A 13,599-nucleotide genomic window follows, 5' to 3' on the forward strand; every position below is an offset into this window, starting at 1 on the left:
CTAATCCATTCCAGATGGTTGATGAGTCCTGAGGGGAACAAATGTTGTCTCTGTTCCCTGCTGCTACATTGGATTCCTCAAATCAACAATTAAGAAATTAGTTCTAGTTAACCTCTCTTCCGGGAATTGGTACAGGCTTATAATACATTTTCTCTGTGCAAAAGACTTGTCTATTAACATGATCTGACATCTGTACCAGTTGTCATCTTTTTATTGCTATACACTAAATTTTACAGAAGAAGTGGGACCAACAGTCTTTTTATTTGGCATGTAAATGCTAACCAAGTACATGTGTTTGTGAGTGCAAAAACAAGGGCTTCTTGGAACATAGAATCTGATTCTTTTTCCACAATTGACACTGTTCATTCGATCATTTCGATGATTTAATTTTGACTTCGCTGTTGCAAACAGAATACAGCATTTACAGTACATGTAAATATATTCATTTGATGGTAGGGTAAGATTTCATATTTCGTTTTTTTAGCATTCAGCCTATAACACATACTTGAGTGAGAGTCTATTCTGGCTTTATCTACAGTTATACGCAGTCACTAGCAGTGAACATGCCCTAGGCTTAAATAGAGACAGCCTGCCAACCTGCCTCCTTCTCTTCTCCATCTTCTCTGCACTATATTTTTTTTCTTGTCCTTTGTGAGTTACTGTTGAGCCTACAAATCTATTAATATTAAACGTGTTTGCCTTTAAGGAACACCAGTCCTCCAGAACCCATTATCTGACATGGACAGCGATGGACGTCTATCACCACTAGGCAGACGCAGTCAAAACACATCACTGCAGTGAGGCAGTAGTTTTCAGTCTGGACGGAATGATAGTAAGAATCCTTGAAAATTACATTACATCTTTCTATTGCTAAAATTTTATTTTGTGTGTGTGTATGCATCAGTAATATGCTTACAAATATAGGAAGCATACAAGGTAATTTATTGTACAGGTATTGTAAAGTGCTAGGAAAGTGATCAGAGGTCATCCTGTTTGACCCTGTAATTCACTAATTCAGTCTTGTGTTATATACAAATATTCTGCCAGCGTTTGGTGCCCTTGGTCCATGCAACCCCCCCCCAACAAAAATGTAATCAGTGAACAGCCTCTTTGAAATCTTTAGATAACTGCCACTCTGGTTGTTATAAGGTTAACAGTAAGACTGCAGCATCCCCTTAATCACTTAAAAATCCATCTACTCCTCTAACCCACTCAACTCAATAATTTCCTTTGTCTATTGGCTCATGAGCATGTTTAATTCTTCTCAACTCAGATTAATAAACACACCCTCCAGCCTAACAACCAATGAAGAGATAGCATTGCTGGTTCCCAAAGAAACTCTGCTCTAGCTTTCTGATCCTATTTTTTTCTCATAACCAACTCTTAGCTCAGCTTAACCATTACAGTGCTCAACCACAGCAGAATTTTTTTATCAGTATTTATAATTTATTTATTAGTATGTTGTGCCTGCATTCCATGAATTTTACAGCATACATGTCCTGTTTAGAAATGTCAGTGTCAGAGGGAAAATGGCCGCGGGTGAAAGCTGCAATTTGTTTTAGGAAAATGTGATGGTGCTGGCAAATGGAGGGAGTATATGCAGTACACATGATGTGGCTTGGGTGGGGAAGATATATATACATGGTAGGAAAATGTAGGCTTTACATGTCCTTTAAGGGTAAAGGGAGACAGAAATTTGCAGATTGTTTTCTGATAAGATATATATATATATATATATAGAGGTTGAGGTTCCTGTAAAAAGGAACTTGTTGGTGAAGATTTGCTCTTAGTGCACTTAGTGACTTAGCCCCCATGATACTCACAGCACACTGACCTGATTTCTTGCTTACAACACTCTGTTGATAGCATTGCACTCATGTTCCTTTCCTTTTCAAGCAACCATGCTCACTTACTCATTGCTAAAAAAACATAATTCTTGCAGTGTAATCTCTGAAAAAAAAAAAAAAGAATATATATATATATATATATATATATATATATATATATAGAAAGAACGAGAGAGCCTATGGTAAAGACAGTATGCATTTATTAAAGGGAGATGTTTTGGCTGGCTGTCTTCAAAAACATATCTTAAAGGAGATAATGCTTAATAAAAATGTAGGCTAGAAATACGACTCATTATGTTTCTTTAGCATTTCATGGTGCATAGAATAGACTATCTAACCAGATCCAAGATGGCAACCTCCTGTGAAAGATTTGAAGGCAAAAGATCGTTATTGTTATATGGCTACTGAACCTAATGGAGGTACAGTATGTAGCATATTATATACAGCATTTATAGCCATATTTTTGTTTAGGCTTTAGTTCTCCTTTACGTCCTGTGTGTATGTGTTCCTATCTTTTAAAGTTTGTGAAAAGAAATGTAACTGTGCATTTATGTTTTTTCTCTTTGCCTTCAGTTAGTAAATTAGGTCTATATTCTTTTTTGTGCCTAGCCACTGTTACATGTTTTGCATTGCATTTAATGCTTGTAGACATTTTGCATTCATTTGTGTGACTCGCAAGCACAACTTAAAATATGCTGTATCCTTATTTATACTACAGTAGAAACAGCACAGAAGCTCCAGATTTTAAAAAAATACATGCAGAATTATTCAGTGCTGCAACTATTTATTACTATTTAATGCCTATCTTTAATTATATCTATTGGCACACTGTGAAGCATGATATGATTCAGATAGTGTTCACACATGTATAAATTAACATTAAAGACAATATGATGCCTTTTATGTACACTTGTTTCCCTCCCTGCCAAGCCACATGGTGAACCTGTAAGAGAGGGTTTCTCTTCTTCACTCAGTAAAATTCATTCATTCCTCGTTCTCTTCGACATGTCAGGGCCTGTGTGGGAATTAGTATGCAGGTCTATGTTGCTGTAGTGGCCCAGATTTACCTCCCACTATTGATCATAAAATATTTTAACTGCCATTGTACAGCTCAAACAATATTAACAGTATCTAAGCAACCATAAATATGTGTTAGATTCTGCATGTATGTTGTTGATGTTTCAGTAAACCGTAAAATATTCTATTATTGTCAGAGGTGTAGGAGGAAGCAGACCCTGTTGCTGCAGGGGGCCAGATGATATAGGTACCCATGAGGCCCTAATTAAATAAAATTTCAATAAATATTGACATTTTGAAGGCCTGAACAAATATTTGCTGTGAGACCCAGTAAAATCTAGTTACACCACTGATTATTGTATTTAATGTTTATTTCTAGCATGGAGATATAAGACACCCCATCAAGTGTCCTTTGTCAATAAACTAACGAAAGTTGTTGTTGGGCAACTTCCTAACCTCTGCAAGCTCTGGATTTCATATGTGAATGGAAGCCTGTTTAGCGAAGTATAGCTATGATGTTTATTTTAACTGTATGTGCATGTTACCTGTAAGTATCTCTTTCAGTGTATATTTATGTTAATTCATCTAAGCTTTCAGGTGTGTAATTCCTTCAGTAGTAGATAATAATAATAGTATATAAAAACTGGATCACAGCAAACAAAGTGTTTTGCATTCAATTCTCTGTCAGAATGTTTTGGTCCATTTGTTCATCTAACAAGCTACACTTGATGGGCTTTACACTATACCTATGATAATTCATGGCCTGTCATGGGCATTATTGAATACTATTCTCTGCACCTTTCAGTCATTACTTTTTTAATTTTACAGAGCACTATGGCCCAAAATGCACTACACTTTAGGAACACCTATACCAGATAAGCAGTACGTTTCAAAGTGAATCGAAAGGATGTGAAATTGTCTACAGAGTATATAGAATTGGCCTTGATAGTAAGCGGTATGGCCGTTGAAACTGATAACCAAGTTGAAACTTTTCAGTCATCAAAACTGCCAAGATGAAAAGTGAATCCGTTAGCTTTACCACAAAAAGGTTTAGATTTGCCTGTGCAGGAAAGGTTTACGTTACTAAAGTAGTTTAATCTTGATTCATGAAATCTACAGGTTTCAGGTTCTGTTTACAGCCTACTTTCAAAATCTAAACTTCTGGACAGACTTGTTTGAAAAAAGAACACGTTGTAACGGGTGTCTCATGCACTAACGAAGCTGCCGTAAGACTTAAAGGAACAGGATAACACCATATAATTTAATTGTTTTAATGTAATGAAAATATAATGTACTGTTGCGCTGCACTGGTACAACTGCTGCTTTTGCCCATGGGGGAAGCAATTCACAATGGAAAAGGCACAGGATAAACAGCAATTGACATATAAGTAGTGCTGGGCGAATAAATTCGGCAGAGACAAAATCACGGCAAATTTCCGCATTTCACTGGCAGTGAATTAATTTGCAAAACTGCGGCGACAATTTGCTGGCAAAAAAATCTGCCACGTCAAAAAAAATTGACTCATCAAAATTGGCGGGCTCATAAAAATTGTCCCTCGTCAAAATTATTCAGATGACGCTGACTTTAATGCATTCAGACCAAATAGTTACGTGTATAAAAATTTCAATCAGGTCAAAATTGACACCTGTTAAAATTATTTTGACACCCATTGACTTCAATGTCTTTTGCGAATTTCACGGTAAATTAACACATTTGGCACAGATTCGCCCATGATTACATATAAGGTTTGTATTGTACAATGGGATTCTTTAGAATGTATCTACTGTGTATCTTGTGCTTGAATGGCTGCTTCTATGGCTACACAACAGCTTGTATATATAAACCAGGTCCAGGGGAATTTCACTGCATACAGTCAGGTTTCTTATAAAAATGGTACACATTTTTTAATTAAAGTAAATTGGAGAATGTTTTTTTTTCATTAAAGAAAGTAAAAATGAGATTTTATTTTGTTTGCCTCTACATCCCTTTTAATAGTGATTCTCCAGCATACTTCTGCACTGAAATCTGTTTTTCAAAAGAGCAAACTGATTTTTTTTATATTTGATTTTGAAATCTGACATGGAGCTAGACATATTAATTAATTTATTTTATTAATTAATTTCGCAGGTGCCCCCAGTCATGTGACTAGTGTTCTGATAAACTTCAGTCACTCTTTACTGCTGTACGGCAAATTGGAGTGATGTCATCCCCCTCCTGGGGAATGTCATCCCCCTCCCTTCTCCCCCAGTAGCCCATCAGCAGAACAATGGGAAGGTAACCACATAACAGCTCCCTGGTATATATAAGAACTGCAATCAAGTAAACATCCATGTCCCACTGCAACTCTTTCAGTGACATTGAGTAGGAGAAACAACAGCCTGTCCGAAAGCAGTTCCATAGTGCAACACTGGTTCTTTCTGAAAGCACATGACCAGACATAATTACTGCCTACACACTGATATCACAACTAAAAGACAATACACTTGTTGGATTAAGAATGACATTTTGCACAGTAGAGTGAATTATTCGCAGTGTAAACAGTGTGATTTAGAAATAAAAACCATAAAAATCATGTCCGAATCCCTTTAAGGTTTACTTTCAGGGGAACCAGGGACCATTCCCCAGACCAGTTTTGCTACTCCACCAAATTTTCCCTGTCAGCATTATGCATTCATATAGACTGCCACAAAATGAAAATGTTATCACTCCAATGGAGGTGATCTTTTATACCACTCCAGTTGATGCTAAATTATTACATAGATCATTTGGAACACAGAAGTGAGTGTTCCAACCGAGGACATGCCATTTAGACATTTTAGAGTGTCAATAATTTTGGCTAAAAATTAGTCTGGATATGGGATATAGGAATGCTTTGTTTGTAGTAGAAGCATCTGTTTAAACGTATTTAATGCATTTACACCAGTGTCCACAGACTTGTGTGTTTAAACAAGCTGAATTTTATATTGTTTGTAAAATTTGAGCTGTAAAATGCACCTACATGTCAACCATAAAAGCAATTGAACATGTAGTTGTGTTTAAAATTAGATACCCCTAATTAGAGAAACCACACTTAGACTCTACATTTATCTAAGCTTAACCACAAGTCTTTTCCTTTTCTTGAGCATTGATGCCAGTGTTTCTCCCCTGTTTGTCAAGCTACATGTTTATTAAGTACAATTGTGCAAAGACTACAGCCAAATAAGCATACAGGACAGATGTCACGATCGGCAACCTAAACCCAGAACAAGTGCTAGTCTCCCTGGGCTCCGCTTCTTTCTGTAGCAGCCGCCTTTCACTTTGGGAGGAGCCCTCTGCTAATTGGATGGTCTACACTCAGGTGCAGGCAGAAGCAGTAGATTACGATGCTGAACTGCACTGTTTTGCATTTCATGCCGAAATCCTACGTACCTGCAGAAGAGAAGGGAAGCAGACGGGCAGCAGAAGAATCCATATCATCTGGCCCTAGCCTAAATGCTGTGACTTAGATGGCTGCACAGCTGTTCTACAGCTTTAATCATTTCGACATGCTGCCAAATTAGTTACTTTGGGTTTTGTTCTGTACTGGATATGTGTGAAAGCCTGTATATTCAGATCAAAACCACTGCTTGCTCACCAATGAAAAAGAGGGTATTCGGTGAGGAATGTCACGTTCGGCACGCTAAATCCAGAACCAGTGCTAAGCTCCCTGGTCTTGGCTCTTTAACAGCCGCCTTTCACCTCGTGAGGAGCCCTTGGCTAATTGGATGCCACCAGGTCTTACTAAGAAAGGGGTAAAGCTAAAGGTTCTGGATAGGGTTGCCACCTGTCCAGTTTTGACCCGGACAGCCCGGTATTTTGAGGGGCTGCCTGGGTCTATACTATTCTATACTTCCTGCCCGGTTTTCCAAATAATGAAACGGGATTCCCTTCCCTTGATTGACACGGTGATCGACCAATCGCTGATCGCCGCATCATAGCCCCGCCCACTGACATCATAGGTCCGCCCACTGACGTCATGGTAAGTTCTGAAAAATCGAATTGTAGACTACAGACCTTATCTGTTATCTGCTGTGTATCCTGTGCCTTTTCTTGTTTTTCAGCTCGAATGGTTGCCCCATGGCTATACAGCAGCTTGGCTATATAAACTATAGTGATCTTTATGAAGAAAACACAACATTTTTACCAGTGCAGAGCAAAAGTACATTATAACAGAATTACTTACACAAATCTAATTTTTTTGCTTTACTGTTTCTTTAACTCCTGGTTTTTACTTTTTAAACAATGTTGCAAAAGCCAGCTTCCTCCTTCTCTATCCCTAGCTGGAGTTTTGCATCTTTTAGGGCAGAGACACACGGTCAGATTCGGGGAGATTAGTCGACAGAGACAAATCTCCTTTTCTTCGGGGCGACTAATCTCCCTGAACTGCCTTCCCGCCGGCTAGAATGAAAATCGCCGGCCGGATGGCAATCTGAACGCTTCATTTTCCGAAGACTCCCAAAGTTTCCTCTTAAGGCACGACATCAGAGAACGAAGCACTCCGAGTACCATGCCGCTGGCTTTGTTTTGCCTGTCCGTGTGGGTTTTTTTAAATAAATGTCCCAGTTACCATCTGGGATAGAGTGTATTGCTAGCCAGTGTAATTTTATTTACAGTTACAAATTTGGTGCATTTAACTTGGAAGCATACTTTCTTAATAAAAAGGTTCAAAATTGCACCAGTGCTTATAACAATCAATTAGGTATTTGCTTTATTTTCTAAATAATATATTTGAATTAAATATTTATACAGTTTCTTCTGCACATGGGTTCTGTGGCTGGGCATAAGGTCCATTTATTTAGATTGTAAGCTTTTAGGCAGGGCTTTCTTGTACTGGTTGATTTATTGTACATGACAGTGAAATATGGTGATACTTTTTGAACATATTAATAAAATAATCTATTGCTGATGATCACTGATGTTTTGCTAACTTTGTAATTTATGTGAATACAAGTATGGAATCTGTTAATGGACATTTCTGTACTTTGGATATTCATACCTTAAGCCTACTAGAAAATCATTTAAACATTAAATAAATCAAATAAGCTGGTTTTGCCTTCACTGAAAATTAATTATATCTTAGTTTGTATCAAGTACAAGGTACTGTTTTATTATTAAAGACAAAAGGAAATTATTTTTTAAAATTTGGATTATTTGGATAAAGTGGAGTCTGTGGGAGTCTACCTTTCTGTAATTCGGTGCTTTCGGGATAACCAGTTTCTGGATAATGGGTTTCTGGATAAAAGTTCCCATACCTGTAGTCTCAATTTTTTCATCAGCTACATCATTTCTTTTATTCATTTGCAATAATTATAGAAATACATCTTTCTGTTGGTGAAATGTGTAGATATATATGGTGACTGACAAGGTTTTTTTTAAATAGTTTAAGAAAGTGTTGAAGTATTTTTTTCTAGAAACCAAATAATTTTTTCTATTTCTTTAGACAGTAGAAAAATCTGGACAAAAATCTGGACAAAATCCAAGAAGAACGCAAGACAAAGACAAAATTATTTTAAAGTGAGTCAGTTACCAGTGTCGGACTGGCCCACAGGGATACCAGGAAAACTCCCGGTGGGCCCAGGTGTTAGTGGGCCCTCATGCTGCTAAACATTTGGCCTATTTCATGGTCATTCCCTATTTCTATTAGAATAAAGAGGCCAAATAGATGGAATAATAGCTTATAGTATATAAAGAAAAGCGACTAGGAGAATAGAGGCGGAGGAAGGAGAGGAAGAATAATAGTACTGAGAGTGGGCCCCTGGTCTAAAGTTTTTTGGTGGGCCCCTAACCTAGGGCTTTTGGGTGGGCCCCTGGTGTCCCAGTCAGACACTGGTTATTTACTGAAATTAAACAAAGGGCAAGTGGACAAAGTTTTTTTTGAAAATACAAAACAAAATAACATTTAAAAAATAATACTTTACAACTGTAAAATTATATACATTGGGGATAATGTAATTGATGGTCGTGTCAGCAGGTATAATTTACTGGTCAGCTGCTTGAAAGCAAACATCTGACTGTGGGTTACTAGATGTGGGCAACATTTTTATTACAGTTCTCCATTAAGGTCTGATATTTTTAATTGAAAGTTAGAGAACTACATTAAATATTTGGCTATAATGTTGTGTTAAATATACATATATAACATTTGCATATATTACATCTGCCATAGAAGCTGGTGTAATAGGACTGATTATTAATCAATTCTGATGCAGACTGCATTTGTCTCTATGCTGCCATTTAATGCATATTTAAAATAATCATCAGTCTTGCATTGTGACCTTTATATTTTATATTTCCTGTAAATTATTACTTGGTACCTAAGCTCAGTTAACTGATTGTGTACTTGGAATAAGCAGAAAAATTAAGGAGCTATTAGGCTATGGACACATGATGTTTTCAGCCTGCGTATTTGGGCTGATCTCAGTTTGTGACCACACACAGACTGATCGGATTCAAATCAATGGAGCAGATGCACTGAGCATATCTGCTTCTCTCGGCCTGCAAAATTACTCTGAAAACAGCCTGTGTGTCCATAGCCCTAGAGGCATCTTCCAGGGCACACCCCCTAATTTGTCTATGCAAACAAGGGTTCGGATTTGGTTCGGTATGCAGTTGAATCTTTCACAAAAGAATGGAGATTCAACTGAATCCAAAAATAGTACATTCTGTGTGTTCCTAGAATGAACCAGTGTGCTCCCTCTCACTCCCTATTCCTTTCCGTTTCTTTCAGTAAAGAAGAGCTCACAATAATGCTGGATTGTATGAAATCCATGATTTTCTTCTAGCATCTGTCTCCAGTCCACAATTTTCCCAGAGCTTTTAGCAGGCCCAAATAGCAGGGGTTCAAAGTTGGATCACCTGCCTTTAGAGCACTTTTCTCCTTCACTGTTATTGACTGTGCTGGGATGTGGGGATGTGTGGATGGTATGGCATGCTGCAGAATGGAATACAAATGCAGTTTCAGCCAAGAGACATTGTAAATGCAGAGAGCCCACCAGACCTTGGTCAGACACATTATCTGACACTCAAATATCTTAAAATATCTGTGTTATGGGGTGCCGTTTGTCCCAAATACATTCTGTATACAAAACTCTCCCTAATACACAGAATGAATGTCTCTCATGTTATATAAGTATTTGTGACCATACACAGATAAAAATATATACAAAAGACTTATTTCTATTAAGGAATGAAAACAAAATCTGGTTTGTGCACAAAAGGATGTCATTATATCACAAACTCCATTCTGTACAGTTTAACAAGCAATCTGTCTCACAAATGTATAACCTCCATGTAACGGACGCACTTATGTGCAGAGTTACTTACAGAATAAATTATGTAAAAACAAAGTTGGACATAATATATAATAGTGTAACTAACTAGTGCTTGTCAAGCTAGATTTGACTGACAAAATAGATATCTGTGACAGAAAGCAAGATTTTATAGTACAGGATTCATTCTTTCCACAAAATGACAGTTTTGTTTCACAAAACAGATAAAATAACCATTATGTGAAGCAACACTGTCAGTCACATTCCTGAACCAATAAGAACAAAGCTTATTGCCATATACAAACAAGATGAGAAGTGGCCAGCTCTGCTCCACATGGCAAAGGCAAAGTATCTGACCTGCTATAGAGGGCGCCCTCTAATGTCCCCTGTGCTGCATAGTAATAAACATGAACAAACCTTTCCTAAAAGAGCTGCTGTTAAACACTACAGGTTCATAAATGGAAGTTTTTACAAATGGCTGAGAAATATAATGCTGCACTTCTAATGATTGTAGAAAAAGAAAAGTATGCAAAACATAAATATGCTCATTTTAGGTGATATGGCTATTCTTATTGTAGTAACCTGCTTGTGTGGCCATTTTGGTTAAGGGCATTCCTGCTGTTTTGCCATTATCTTATGACTTACTCCTATTCCTCTTCCTGTCTAAGCTGAGAGCAATAATGGGACAGGCCACACCCACCTGCCATCTTCTATTAAATGTACCAGAAGTTACTGTGCTTGTCTGGCTGCTTTGCCTGACTCTCAGAGTCAGTTATAAGTTTTGTATATGATAGTTACACTCCAATGTCTCCTCCTAGCTGTAATCTTGCACCAATTAGCTTGTAGTAGTCTCTTAATAATGTGCTTAGCTATAGTTCAACTACTACATAATAGATTTAGCCAGAGACTTGGGACTGATCATGTACATCACACATTGTGTATAGTATGATGTGTAGGTTATATGAGCAGCCACTCCTAAGAACTGTGTGTAAACAAAAGACTTCAGGACTTCAACTTCACCTCCTTTCGTGAATTTGTGTCTTTTCACCACTTCGGGACTTCAGCTTCATCTTTTCGGCACTCCCGCATTCGGTAATATGTGAAATGGCCGCATGGCTCGGGCGCTCGTAAAGGGGACCTGGCTCTTTGAAAAATGCAGCACTTCTGGGCCCCCCTTCAGGCCCGGAACACTTATCCCCCCCCCTGCTGGCGGCCCTGAACATGCATGTGACATGGGCGCAGTTGTGCTCTCTGCTCTAGTGTTGTGCCCCCCTCTACCCACTCTGATGTGAAAGGGTTAAGCACTGGGCAGATAAGGGGACGGCATCATTAGAGTCTTTTGTTATAAATAAATATAAAGCATTGTATAGCTTGTTGCTTCTATATAAATAGATTATGATGATTGCCCCTGCTTAAATGACCCCCTTTTGTTTATACACAGTACTCAGGAGTGGCTGCTCATATAACCTAAACATCATACTATCCAGAATGCGTGACTGTGCACATGATCAGTCCCAAGTCTCTGGCTAAAGCTATTATGTAGTAGTTGAACTATACCTACCAACATTTTGGAAATAAAAAGAGACACAAAAAATTTTTTTGCATGTAGTGCAGCAATTTTTTTGACCACACCCATTTTGTGGCCGCACCCTATAATTACCATGTTCATTTTACAAAGTTTGGCAGGTTATAAAAATTTGAAAATATTTCTCCTTATCTAAACTGTTAAAATTACTTATTTTCTTATCTCAAAATTGTTATAAAGCATCTTAGTTGCACCTGTTAGCTGTACTGGCCTCTCTGCCAAAAGCCAATTAAGTTAGAAACTTTGTTTCTTTTTCTGGCTGTTCAGTGCAGAGAAAAGAGGGACTTTCCAGTACAAATGAGGGACCTCAAGTTGAGCTGTCAAAAGAGGGACTGTCCCTCTGAAAAAGGGACAGTTGGGAGATATGTGTGCACATGATCAGTCCCTAAGTCTCTAAGGCTAAATCTATTATGTAGTAGTTGAACTATAGCTAAGCACATTATTAAGAGATTACTACAAGCTAATTGGTGCAAGATTACAGCTAGGAGGAGACATTGGAGTCTAACTATAATATACAAAATTTATAACTGTGTGGCCTGTCCCATTATTGCTCTCAGCTTAGACAGGAAGAGGAATAGGAGTAAGTCATAAGATAATGGCAAAACAGCAGGAATGCCCTTAACCAAAATGGCCACACAAGCAGGTTACTACAATAAGAATAGCCATATCACCTAAAATGATCATATTTATGTTTTGCATACTTTTCTTTTTCTACAATCATTAGAAGTGCAGCATTATATTTCTCAGCCATTTGTAAAAACTTCCATTTATGAACCTGTAGTGTTTAACAGCAGCTCTTTTAGGAAAGGTTTGTTCATGTTTATTACTATGCAGCACAGGGGACCTTAGAGGGCGCCCTCTATAGCAGGTCAGATACTTTGCCTTAGCCATGTGGAGCAGAGCTGGCCACTTCTCATCTTGTTTGTATATGGCAATAAGCTTTGTTCTTATTGGTTCAGGAATGTGACTGACAGTGTTGCTTCACATAATGGTTATTTTATCTGTTTTGTGAAACAAAACTGTCATTTTGTGGAAAGAATGAATACTGTACTATAAAATCTTGCTTTCTGTCACAGATATCTATTTTGTCAGTAAAATCTAGCTTGACAAGCACTAGTTAGTTACACTATTATATATTATGTCCAACTTTGTTTTTACATAATTCATTCTGTAAGTAACTCTGCACATAAGTGCGTCCGTTATATGGAGGTTATACATTTGTGAGACAGATTGCTTGTTAAACTGTACAGAATGGAGTTTGTGATATAATGACATCCTTTTGTGCACTAACCAGATTTTGTTTTCATTCTTTAATAGAAATAAGTCTTTTGTATATTTTTTTATCTGTGTATGGTCACTTACATACTGATATAACATGAGAGACATTCATTATGTGTATTAGGGATAGTTTTGTATACAGAATGTATTTGGGACAAACGGCACCCCATACTGTGTATGGTATGCTACAAGAATGCACAAGGCCACCAATGTAAAAAATAAAATAGCTTTATATTAACATTTTAGAAGCCTTATGAATTTCATGTAGTCATAGGCATCATTGATATTTATTATTAAATGTAACTTGGTACAAAATGTGTAAGGCTTTTGAAATGTTGTTGAGATAAGTAAAGATACATTTTTACATTGATGGCCTTTTAGATTATTGTAGTGCCCTTTTGTAATTTTACAGTTTTACACTTCCCTATTCTGAGGGTCTGGGGCTGGTGCCTGTAAATTGGAAGGTTTTCACATATACTCTAATGCCCTATCATCTCTGTTTTGTACTCTAAAAATACACCATTGCTAAAACACCCACTGGGTGCTATAGTTTCTTTTAGGTCTCCCATGCAGTGAAATAAAATC

The 13,599-nt window shown here is 37.5% G+C and overlaps 1 pseudogene; it reads left to right on the forward strand.

Annotated features, from left to right (window-relative positions):
* The window catches only part of LOC108719713, a 51,562-nt pseudogene that overhangs the window by 20,280 nt on the left and 17,683 nt on the right, over positions 1-13,599 (forward strand).

Source organism: Xenopus laevis, chromosome 6S (genome assembly GCF_017654675.1).
Source record: "Xenopus laevis strain J_2021 chromosome 6S, Xenopus_laevis_v10.1, whole genome shotgun sequence".
In the NCBI taxonomy this organism is placed as follows: domain Eukaryota; kingdom Metazoa; phylum Chordata; class Amphibia; order Anura; family Pipidae; genus Xenopus; species Xenopus laevis.